This window comes from Catharus ustulatus, chromosome 1 (genome assembly GCF_009819885.2).
Source record: "Catharus ustulatus isolate bCatUst1 chromosome 1, bCatUst1.pri.v2, whole genome shotgun sequence".
In the NCBI taxonomy this organism is placed as follows: domain Eukaryota; kingdom Metazoa; phylum Chordata; class Aves; order Passeriformes; family Turdidae; genus Catharus; species Catharus ustulatus.
In genome coordinates, this window is record NC_046221.1 from 139,818,126 (window position 1) to 139,830,350 (window position 12,225).

A 12,225-nucleotide genomic window follows, 5' to 3' on the forward strand; every position below is an offset into this window, starting at 1 on the left:
TTTCCCTAATTTCACCTCTTCAGACTTGCTGACAGGGTGATGTCTAGGACACTGTCAGGCAGATGGGAGCATTTTCCATCCATAATTAACCATCTCCGGCAAAAGAGGTGATGAAGAAGCAGGGAACAAAGATTATATGTGATATTTAGGACAGATTTGCATATCTTTGTGCTGTCTGATGCAAGGAAGATAAAGGCCACTATCACTGAAAGCATTTTAATCTTGGAGTTGGTCAGGAAGTCTGTTCCATGACTGGTTACCACCACCCCTCTTGTCACGCAAAAAAGCATCAGTCACAGGGTATTGCCAACCACATGAGCTCAAAATCTGAAGTCTCATTCTAGCTATTTTTTTTTTCCTGTGGGAAATTCATGTTTAGATCAAATGCATCATTACTGTGGGAGACACAAAAGCAGAGCTCTATCATTTATGATTATAATCTATTTTGGGACATACAGTAATTTCACGATTATAAGCCGCACTGAGTATAAGCCGCACTTCTGGGTTTCAGCAACTTTTTGTTTTTTGTCCATACATAAGCTGCACCTGATTATAAGCCGCACGTTACAATACAGGGTGTGATAAAATCTATCTATTCTATCACCATCTGTTGAAGGTGGGGACAGTGATCCTTATCTCAATGGCAGATATTCTGCTAATGGGCCATCCATTGAAACCAGGCAGGGCATTGTTCTTTATCTTTTCACAACCCATCCTTCCTTCAGCGAGTCATTTTCTGCTAATGGCCCATTGAGTCCCACTGTGGGACTGATAAAATTACTGCATCCCATTGGAAGTTGCTCCAGCCAGGGGGAAGAGCCCAACATTTCTTACCAAGATAAAAACAGAGGTTTGGGACACTAAGGGAGCCCCTTTCTCCACTGGACTCCAGAGGAAAACCGGATTTCTCCACATCACCACTGGACCTCCGGAGGGAAACTGCACCTTGTACAGGAGCACTGCTCCAACTGAATCACATCTGTCACTGCAGGAGGATGCAGCCACCATTTAATGGGACTGCTACCAACACCCTGCCTGACAGGGTGTCAGGTTGTACTCTGACTTTGTCAGGGTTTGGAGTTTGTTTCTTTGTAGTACTGTATTTCTATTTTAATTTCCCTAGAAAAGAACTGTCATTCCTAATTCCCGTATCTTTGCCTGAAAGCCCCTTGATTTCCAAATTACAATAATTTGGAGAGAGGGGGTTTACATTCTCCATTTCAAAGAGAAGTTCCTGCCTTTCTCAACAGACACCTGTCCTCCAAACTAAAACAGCAACTTTTTGTTCTTTGTCTATATATAAGCCACACCTGATTATAAGCCGCACTTTGGGTTTGGACCAAAATTTTAGTCAAAATGGTGCGGCTTATAATCGTGAAATTACTGTACTTTGCATTTCAGAGGTGTTAATCTCAAAATACTGGCCAACTTCTTTGTGTTCACAACGTCCTTTTATTTCAGAATTTACAGTGGTTGCTGTGTGAGGAAGCTCTTTCTATACTTTTGTTTTAAAGTTGCTGGATGGTGGGGGCCGTGCGGTCAAAAATGTCTAACTGAATTGTTTTCCCTGTAAAAATGCCTCACTTATCCTTTCCAGAGTTGCTTTTCCAGACAGAGTATATGCTGTGCCAGGGGAAGAGGAGGGAGGCTAAAACTTTCTTCCTGAAGGTCAGGATACCCTTTCTTGATGAAAGAGCTTGAGGCTTAGTTATTATTTGATTACCTAAGAAACATCTGATCTTTCCTCATGTCTTTATAGAGAAACAAAAAATAAAACAAAACTTTAAAAAACCCCTTGGTGTTAGCCAACTAAAATACTGTGAAAATTCTAAAATCTGAACTGTTCTTGTGGGATGGCATGAGCTTTTCATTTCACATCCCTCTCAACCAGTAAGTTTCATAACTTCCTTGCATGGAAGCAATAGATTTTAGTGGGACTGGACTTCCCCTCAGCAGCTCTTCCCTCTATAGAATTGGGGTCATTTAGATTGGAAGAGACCTTAGAAGTCATCTTGTCCCTCCTCTCATCAAACATTAGTCCAGCAAGATCAGATGGCCCAATACTGTGTAAGTGAAGTTTTGAAGGTCTGGAAATGACACAGATTCTCTGGGCAGCCTGTTCTGGAAGGAAATCCCTTCATGGTGAAAATGATCTTCCTAACACCTGAATGAATTTCCTGTGCTGCAGCTGGTGCCCATTGCCTTTTATCCTGCCGGTGTGCACCACACAGAAGAGTCTGACTCACTGAGCTGGGGAGAGCAAAACCATCTCCCTTGGCCTTCTCTTGATGGGGCTGCACACAACCAGCTCTGACTGCTGGTTCAAACACCACATGCTCCTGCCCCCTCACTGTCCTGGTGACTCTCTGCTGGTCTTGCTCCAATTTGTCAGTGAACTTCTTGAACTGGGGAACTTCCAGAGCAGACACAGTACCCCAGCTGTGGAATTCACAAGTATGGAATATGAGAGAGGAACAACTACTCTTGACCTGCTGGCTATATTCCTGCTAACAGCCCGACATATGGCTGGGCTTTGCCAGCATATTACAGATCACAGAATATTCTGAGTTGGAAGGGGCCCAGCAGGATCATCAAATTGAGGTCTTAAATGAATGGCCCATACAGGGATTGAACCACAACCTTGGTGTTATTGGCACCATGCTCTGACCAGCTGAGCTAATCTCACATCCTGTCTGAGGCACACAGGGACACCCAACCCCTTGCTATAAAGCTGCTCCCTAGACAATTGGCCAGGCCGAGATGTTGCACAAATTTATTCCATCCCATAAAGAGGACTTGGCATTTGCCTTTGCTGGTTGTCATGAGGCTCCTGTCAGTCCATTCCTCCCACTGTCAGGGTCCCTGTAAACAGCAGCCTTGCCCTCCAGAATGTTAATCACAATTTGGTACTACCCACAGCTTCCAGTTCTTAATACACACATCAAAAAGTGTTGGCCCAATACCAGTCCCAGGGAACACCACCAGGTGTAACCTGCCACCAGATGGATGTTGTACTGCTGATCCCAACCTTTTGAGTCAGGCAGTCCAGTCAATTTTCTATCCACCTAATTGTCACTTATACACTCAATATCTGACTTTACAGAGACATAGTGAAGATTTTTTAGTGTCTGTAAGATATTTTGAGAGCTGCAGCCTCTGTGTGAAAAGAAAATCACAATAAATTTGGATTAAAATATATTTGTTGTATTTTCTGAGTGCTTGACTTTGCAAATAAACTGAGTTTCTGTTCATACAATTGAATTTATATATATAGCAAGTGGGAACTGTTAGTATAGGGCTCAAAACCTTTTAAATATTGGGAGATGTGCATGTGGATATGCTAGAGTGTTGCTTTGTGTTTTGGCTTTGAGTTTTTTTTCTGGTAGATGCTTTGAAATCCTGTGGGTAAAAGATGCAGTAGGAACAACTGAGTGATTTTTCCTGATGAATCTTACTGACTGCAGCTACAGTGACCAATACCACTAATGTTCCACTTTTCCACAAATCTTCTGCCTCCAGTAATGGATTAGTGGTTATTCAGGTTTCTCTCTGTTTGCCTGCTGTTCCTCTCTGTGATTCATGAAGACATCCCTCCCAGCTGCAGCACTCAATACTTCCCATGGCACTGGCAATGGCAGAAGTACCTCTGACTTCAGGACCACCCCAATCTCTCCCTCTGTCGCTTCCCTTCTCACATTAGAGCAGGCCATCCTTGCAACAGCAAAAAATCAGCTTCACTTACAGTGCTGAGAAACTTTGGACTCCATTTGAACAGAATTTGCTTCACAACCAACACTAAATGGGACAACAGGGGGTAGGGGAGGGGGAAGGTTTTTTTGCAAAGAAACTGAAGAAAACTTGTTGAGAAAGCTCAGGACTCTTTACCAAAAGGCAGACAGGGATTTTGGTGACAATGTTAGTTGTCTTCCAGAGATAAAACATTCACTTCTGAAGAAGAGGTTTTTGTGCTAGTGGACTAGCTGCAGGCACTGTGGATGGTGGAAAGCCCTGCATGTCACAAGAGACACACGTAAAGAAGTTCATTGCTGAATGGGTCACACATTCAGAGGGGTGGGTGCAGCCTGAGCACTGTCACTGCCCGCCAGGAGCAGTCTCACTGTCAGAGGAGCCATCCCAGAATCGTGTGCTTATGGCAGGCATGGCTGGGAGATGGTCATGCACACTGAAATTTCTGGTTTGCTTCTGCTTAGACAATGAGAAAAGCTTAGTGACAGCTTTCCAACAACCAAAATTAAGGAACTGTTCAAAGTTTTAGAAAAGGAAATAATACACAAGTTCATAAAAAAGCTATTTTGAGAAAAAAAAGTCCCTGTCTTCCCACAGCAACTGCAACTGCTGAAGCTATTCATTAGCCTGCTGAGTTGTTTTGGATATCTGGATGAAGATGGGTGTTATCTGAGGAAGAGAAACTTCCAAAAATAGTGGGGGGGGGGGGGGAAAGGGAAGCAAAGCCTAGAGAGACTGATGCTTTCTTGTTGAAAAGTTCAACTGGAAAGCACGAACACAAGGCAGCAGTGAGAGAACAAACCCCCCTGGACACATGCTGGGCACAGTGCTTAAGGCAGTACTGGAATGCACTCAGAGATGATGGGGATGTGGCTAGTCATAAGGGCCAATGCAGAATGAAAGCTTTGTAAAATTTGGCATTGCTGTAAGTTCAAATGGCTGTATCTCAGGGTGGAAGATTGTTTCTTGCTTTTGTCATTGAGTTTTCAGCATACATTGGGACACAGAGACCCAGGAGAGCAATTGTTTACCATGTTCTTACTCTGTGAGGACTGTCCTCACAGCAAGCCAGGTACCTGATAGCTGGACAGTATGAGTGATGGGTACTATTTCATGCTAATGCAAATACTTTGGTGATATTTTAAAAATATAAATTAAAAAGTAACGGTATACTTTAGAAGAAATCCCAAAGCTGATTGCAAATTAATGCCATAGACACGAAACAGAATGAAGTAACTTTTGGGGAGGAAAATTACAGTTTTTCTCCATGTAGTATAATGATGCTCAAGCTTGTCAGGGAATGAGGAATACTAAGGTCAGCTCAGATGGTCTGTGCTTTTCATTCTGTTTAGCATGAAAAGTGACAACTCTGCTCAGAAACACTGCTGTCTACAGAAAATATTTTGCTGACTTCTGCAGGCTATGGCTCAAGCTCTTGTAATGTCAGCTGGTATCTCCCCAGAAGTAATTTATTTCTTGAAGTAGCCTGGAAGATATAAAAACTCCATTATTATTACCAAGTTTGCCATCAGGAGTCTCAGCTTAAGGGTACTGCGGTGATGAATCCTTGGGGAATGTTTGAACAGGGTTTGAAAGCTGAGGAGGAACAGGATCCTTGTGCCATGCCCAACACAAACTGCTCTGGCTCTGAGCTGCAGAACACAAGGTTTGACATGGTAAAGAACACAGGTACTCCTGGCAAAATGGTGAATCATGTTATACTGACAGAAAGAGGTTATTTCAGGGCAAGAACTAGAGGGCTGTGGAGAAGCACGAAGTCAGTGCTTAAGGCCAGACACAGCTTTCAGCTAAACAGGCATTTACCTGAGTAACTCCGTCAAGACAGAATCTAGCTACTTCATATTTGCCTAATTAGTTTGGAGGAATTGGTCCCTGACTTTTCCATGCTGCAGTTTATTTTTCTTTTTTTCACTGCTTTCATTTTTGCATCCTTTCTCACCACCAATTACCAGGCTCCCACTGGTTTAGTCCATTCCATTCACACCCATGTTTATACTCTCTACTTGCCCTGTTTTACTTGAACATAACATACTTATGAAGATTATAAAGTTTCATTCCCACCTGCAACAATTTTGTTCCCAAAGTAACTATGGTGGTCAAAAAAGAAAAAAAAAAAAAGAAGAGAGACATGCTATTTCAAACAAATGACACAAATAATTGGTGGGCTGAATCTATTGCCCTTTAAGTCATCAGTAGTGTTTCTGATAAATGCCAGTTCCTCTCCAGGATCCAGTACTTGCAAGAACTTTGGAAATCTTCCATGATGGAAATCTTATACACATCAGCCTTTTTAGAACTACACTGCCTATGACTTACAAAGGTTGTGCTGGACCCTGTCCTTCACTCTTAGCACAGGGAGAAAAGATACCAGGTATATAAATTAAATAAAAACCAAACATATTATTTATTATTTCTATTTTTAATACCCATGGCAAGATAATACTGCTTTCTCACAAAAAGGCCTTCAGTGTAATGTAAATGATGAATAAACATGGAAAGTAAAGACAAAGCCACTGAAAACTCATGAGGTAGGATGCCATTTCAATGCAGTGAGTGAACTACAGAACTGAACCTTAATTTTATTTAAAAAACAATTATACCTCATTATTCTCAGTGAGAGAGTAGCTTCCCTTGCCTGAATCACATAGCCTTTTATTTGGTATAAGTCACTCTCTACATAGAAAGACAATTCCAGTCCCATTCATTTAGTCTTTCTGTTTTCTACTTGGCTGAGATGTCTAACCAACTCTCTCTTCCCTATGGAGAGCTGGCTTCACCTTCATTTGCTTTCCAGTATGCTATTCAGAATAATGTTCCTGCTTTCAGGACATGGTCTTCAAAGCACCTTATTATTAAAACTCCAAGTTATCTATTTTTATTATTTTTTTTCCTAATACAAAGAAAATGCATTCAGAGTTTTAAGCTAAAGATGGTGCAAGCAAAGCCTAAGTATCTTAATCAATATTTAATTTAGTTAGATTTGCTTCTTAATTCTGAGTAGCCAAGTTCCATGCATTAATAGTTGTACCTCTTGGTTTTACAAGCAGTATCTACCAATACAAGCATTGCTGCATCTGTAAGGACTCAGAGAACAAGCTCGAGGTTCACACTTTGCACTTGTTATAGTTATTTGTCTTAATATTCCTTAGGAAATGTTTGAGATCACTTGGCTGTAAGACTACCTTGTCCAAGCCTTAAGATTATTTTGGTGTCACAGAAAGCTGGACGGACCCAAACTGAAAGAGCTTTCAGAAAGCCTCAGATGTCTGCACAGTGCAACCAAAGGATTGACTCTGTCATCTACACTCACAAAAGCAGGCAAACATCTCATCTTAGAGCTGGCTCATTAAAAAATCCAACAAAACAATCTGCCCAGCCTGGTGATTTGTAATAGCTAAGATATTTGTTTACAAACTGTAGCAACTCCTTGAAGAGTAGTTGGCAATATAAAACAGTTAATCTTGTCTTTAGAAGAGGAATCTACACTTTGCACAGGGTTTTAATGATGCTCAGAGTCTGTCAGTGCAGCATTCAAGCAATGTCACTCACCCATCTCATTCCCATTCCCAGAGTAGCTGTCAATCAATAGTCCCAGCCTTTTGTGTTTCTAATAGAAACTATAATCAGATATTTACATACCACTGAACTGCTAAGACAAAGTCCACTGCACAGCTACTTGTTCTAAGTTAGCTGTCCTGCTGAGGCATACCAGTGTCTCTGGTGAATGGATGAGCTGCCCATATAAAAAAAAATGTTTCTGGGCTTTGAATGGTTGGAAATTTGCCTGCAATTCACACAGCTGGAATGAGACATTATTGTTTTTTAGACATCTTTGTCAATCTCTACAGGATACCTCTATGTACAATGAGCTTCAAGACAATAAGACAGGCAATTCCACAGTGGAAAGCTGGAGCAATACCATTGCTTCAGTGGAGTTACTCTGGATTTACAGTGTGGAAAGTCAGATTGGAATCTGGACAACTAATAATGGGTCAGTAAATCGTTTTCTCATCTTTTTTCCCCCTCCCCAAGAAAGACAGTGAAGCTAACAAAAAATAGAAACTGGATCAAAAATAAAGTGAAGTGGCTGTTGCAAACAGTTAATGCTGCACCCAGCGTTCTCATAAAGAACAGGGAGTTTCCACATGGGAAATTCCCTTAAACTCTGTGTTTATCCTCATGGGAGATGAGCAAGCAGCCAAGTAAGAGAATGCAAAGGATTCAGTTGCTCCAGAGGAAGATTAGTTTTAGATTGCAGAGGGAGAATCAGAATTCCTATTATGATTCAATTTAGCAATCACTGTAAGCAACAGATCTCCTGGTGGTCAGTGAGGCCAACACAGGCTTCAACATGAACATCTAATGAGAGGTTCACACTGGATCTTGCCTCAGCCTAGTGCAATAAAATATGTGGTAAAGGATGTTTTCTCAAGTACAACACAACAGAAAATAGAAACAGCACAGTTTACAGAGGAGGTCTAAAACTGTTTAACTCATACATCTTGCAGCACTAAGAATATTTTTTAGGCTGACTGTTTTCATACCAGAGAAGTGTCTCTGATGTTGCACCAAGAGCCTCACCAAAGCCAGGATCACTTCAAAGCAACCTGTAACTATGCAGCATTGGTGTTGTGTTCCCACAGTCCAGCACTGTGCACAGGGGTGGGAAAAGCAATGAGTTTCACAGTCAAAATAAAACCTCACAAGCCTGCTATTAGTACCTTGAGCTCCCTTTACTCTTCCTCCCTCCTATCTCTCAGTGGATTCTTGATTGCATTTACTTTTCTTTTTCCCTTGAAATTTCCCAAACTTCTTCCTCCTGGATACCAGAAGGCAAGTTGGGTTCCAGCTCTGAGAACAGACTGCTTGTTTCCTCTAAAGCTGTGAGGAGTTTTGGCCCTGACCTCCTCTGCAGAGGACCAGGTGCTGCCAAGGGCTCTATGAGAACTGAGTAAGGCCTTGAAGATAAAGCCCTGTGTGACTGCCTGGACTGGAAACCCGGTGAGCAGAACGGAGGAGACTTGGAAATGCTACAGGAAATAAAGCAGCTCCTTTTTGCAAACTCATCTTCACCCTGTGGGACTGGAGCAGTCTGAGCAAAGTAGCTCCACAGCTAGTCCAGCACGGCTGGAGAGCACTCCTCAGCTTCTTGCATTCAAACATGCAGTGTCTGGCCTGACTTCTGAGCCTGGATGCTAGATTTAGGACATCAAGTGCTGTCATTAAATGATGTGCTAAGAATGGAGAAATGTCACTGAAGACCTTCCAAAGCTCTGATTCCATAGCTCATACATCCTCTTGCTGCCAAACTTGTTTCCAGAATGAAAACTGATCCCCTGCTCAACAGGGAAATGTGAGACCCCCTACATTCACCAGAAAGAAGAAAGGGAAGTGTCTTGTTCACAATCCTTCCTTCTCTGCTTACACTGAACCTCAGCCAGAGGCAGTGACACAGGGAGTGAATTTCTTAGAAACTGTAGGAAATGGCAAACACCTGGCTCAGCTTCCCTGTTTTAATCCTCTTTCATTTCCATTATGTCTGGCTGAAAACAGGCAGGTCTTCCATCCTTGGCCATGGTTCTGGATCTAAATCTTCTCTGGACACCAGTTACTTTTGCCCCCAGCCACTGAAATCGATGGGACTTCACACACTGGTGCAGAAGTCTCAGCTGGAGAGTGATGATGTAAGATCAGAGCTTTTGTCTGCAATTCATGCATGCCTAAGAGTGTTAAAGTTAACAATGAGATTATTAATTGACATATCAAGGAATTTGTATTCCTTTGTCATTAATATATTGGGTAAAGTGAATATATATATAGGTTGAGTAAAAAACCCTACAGGCTATCAGTACCAATAGTTAATTTTAAAGACTTTTTATGCATGTTAATCACAACATCCCTCTAAGATTAAGGCATTCTGGTTTTACTGGCAGAAAAGCAGAGGTTAAGTAAGTTTTTTAGGGCCACACAGCAAGTCCTTGGATTTATAACTCCCAAATCTGCCTTCTGCTCAGTCCAGCAGGTCATGCTGACTAACTGTGGAATGCATATTTCCAAAGAACTCTTAAGGGACAAGAGGAATCAGAAGGAACAAAAGGTACAGATAAAGTAAGCATTAATTCTAAAAAAAAATGTTTTCCAACATTCAAGAAACACAAGTCAACTTCTGTTTAAGTTGTCATACCTCACCATTGTGTTAGCCAGGAACAGGAGCACTAGAAGAAAGCGAGGGAATTGGTCCTGACAGCATTTTTAACAAAGCTGAAGTAGACACAACAGCTTTATGTCATGGGATTTCCAACACAAACAAAATCTGTGTCTAAGATGTCAAATAAAGTTTATGGAGGTTTATCTCAGTGTAGCTGAGAAGTTCAGAGAAGCCAGAACTGTTCCCTTCCACACAGATCTTGGCATCAACAAGACTGTAGCAAACAAGCAGTGATGCTGTTATTTCAGCTTCTTGAAGACTATTTCTATGTTACTGCTCTATATTATGTAAGTCTGCTCCTCAGAGTTGGACCAATCTGTATGTACTGGAATACTAATAAAAACAAAACCTGTTTTAAGCAAATTAAGAATTTAAATACTAATTTACTCATCTTAAAGATGAAACATTTTCAGAAAACTAAGAAAATTAACTGACCCTGCAATTTCACAGACCTTTTGTCAGACATGAACCAAGACAAGTGTGAAAGGAAGTGCTGATTATATGACAATGCTATAACCAGACCATCTGGAATCTGACTCTGGAGCAGGAATAAAGAATTCATTTCCATTCCATCAAGAGTCCCCATCCATAAAAAGTTAATTTCTTTTTCCAGGTAAACAAAAGGGGCTTGCTCAACCTGACACAGCTCCTTGAATAATCAGACAGGATTTCCAGAGCCTTAATGCACACAGCGGTTCAAGATGCAAACTGCCTTTTTCTCCCTGTACCCTTTCTGGACTGCACCTCATTTGTTCTTGCACACCTTATGACATGGGGCAAATCCCAACCTGTTTCTGGTAGATTAAAATTAAGTACCTGCAACAATCTTTCTCACTAACTGAGAGAGAAGTAGGTACTTCGAGTCAAGTGACAAAGTATCAACAAAAAAGACTTCAGAGATTAAAGAACTGAATGGCCCTGTTTGAACTTGGCTTTGGTTAAAGACAAGCAGCTGGAAAAGCTCCTGATCCCATATTCACATGTAAAAAATAGATGGAGAAATCACATATTCTGATACTTAATTTAGAACCTGACATTCTAAACTTACTCTGTGGGTAGTAAAGTCAGAACCAGACATTACTCCTACTACACATTACCGTTTCAGAAACAGACTTCTGAGACCTCGTATACAGAAACATCTTAAATAATATTACAAATAGAATTCACGTTAAGAATCTTATTAGTTTTAGTCTAGAGGAAAAACTCCAATTCTGCTAATATTTCTTGTTACAAAACTAGGAATATTTTGCTCACTTTGAGAGCTCTGGTAAACTTACACTTAGGTATCTGTACCTGGAAGAACGAAAAGATTTTCCCCAACTCTTCTTTTTGCCAGGAGCATGGGAGCATGTCTGTGTTTGCCCAGTCTTCCTCAGAAACATCTGCAGTTTCTAAGGAAGTTGCTAATCTCTCTCTGAATCTTTCTCCTCACTCTTTTTGATCCATTACTTTCAGCATTCTTCCTTCATGCAAAGTCACACTGAAACTCAGATCCTAATACTTACCTACCTCAATCAGGGGAAGTTACTGAAATGAAATATTTTTATCATGAAAATATGATCTGTGCTGTGGACCAGTGGCTCTCACACATGGTTTGTGGCCTCCAAGCTGGCCATGCAGAGAGGGGAGACCACACAGCACTGACTCCACTCTCTCTCCTCCCCACCTGGCTCTGGGTGCACATCCTTGTCCCATCTGTGAAGAGACAGGGCACAGCCAAAAATGCCATGGTATGTTCACAAAGCAGGGCAGATGTGCAGCTGGTTCTGCCAGCTCACAGACCCTGGGTGGTGACTGGTAACCACAGTGTTCCCAGCTGTTAACATCTGGTTTGGCCTCAACAGGCTGTGTCCTGGGCCACTTGCAGCAGAAAGGGAGTACCTGCAGTGCTGTGTGTCCATCCCAGAGTTTATTTCAGCATCCTCCATCTGTCTATTACAAAGCCATAGCCAAAAGATTGGTGTAAACCTGGGCCACCCCAGTATGCTGATCTGTGCTGCTGCTGCAAATGTCCAGAGCCTACAACAGCCTGTTCCATGGAGCAGTGGTCTCCATCCAGTCCCACTATCCCATCTCACAAGCAGTGCAAAGACTCCTTACATCCACTCTGGCCTAAAACAAGTTCAGCTTGCTCACAGCTCACATTTTGGATGTTTTCTGTTGACAGCTGAAGCAATCCACATACTCAGTTTGATTTAATAAAAGTAAAGAAAGAATTAACTACAGCATTGAAGAAGGAAAGTAAAACT